The sequence below is a fragment of the Geotrypetes seraphini genome, chromosome 1, assembly GCF_902459505.1.
Source record: "Geotrypetes seraphini chromosome 1, aGeoSer1.1, whole genome shotgun sequence".
Lineage (NCBI taxonomy): Eukaryota > Metazoa > Chordata > Amphibia > Gymnophiona > Dermophiidae > Geotrypetes > Geotrypetes seraphini.
In genome coordinates, this window is record NC_047084.1 from 268,348,867 (window position 1) to 268,349,838 (window position 972).

The window sequence follows — 972 nt, forward strand, 5'->3', positions numbered from 1 at the left end:
ATCATATTCTTTTTTCCAGTGGATAGACTTGACAAAAATTTTGAAAAATCTTTGAGCCATTATATGTGTAAAATTGAGGAGTGGATGGGAGATCAAGGTTTGAAATTAAATGTAGATAAAACCAAAATAATGTTTGTAGGAAAACAGGATCAACAGTGGCCTAAAAAAGTGAAAGTCATTGATGACTATACTAGAAGTTAGACTTGATTCTGGCCTTACAATGAAGATGAAAATAATCAAGGCTGTACAAGCATTCATTTGTTATATCGATTGAAACCAACGCTTGCACCATTTGATTTTCCTACTGTAGTTCAGGATATGGTCCTGTCGAGGCTTGATTATTGTAATGCCTTGTATCTTGGAATAACAAAAATAAGGAGTAGGGCATTGCAGGTTGTACAAAATACAGCAGCAAGAATGATTATGGGACTGTCCAAATATGATCACATTTCGCCATATATAGCAATTGCATTGGCTACCAGTCGCCTTCAGAATACAATATAAAACAGTAATGATCTGCCATCAGTTCTTGTATGAAAACATCCCAGAATTGTTTAAAACTAACATGTCCAGTTATACACCAAATTGATCATTACGTTCTGAAAATTCAGCTTTACTGAAGATGAATGTAAACCCCCAGGCTTATTGAGACTGGCAAAATGACTTTCTGCTATGCAGGAGTTAAAAAATGGATCTCCCTTGTGGGCCAAATACGAAACTGCCGTGAAAAGGGTATGTTTAGGAAATTACTCAAGACACAGCTATTTGTAGATGCTTTCTTCTAGTCAATAATTGCCTTTTTTTGGCAAAGCTGATGAACTGTTCACAATCACGTTTATCATGGTTTCAGTTTGTAATAATGTTTTAAAATGATTTTTAAAATGATTATTTGTATATCATGATGATTCTATTTTTAAATTGTGTATGTAGCTCTGTGAACCGTTTAGTTAAACGGTATAGAAATTTTTTAAA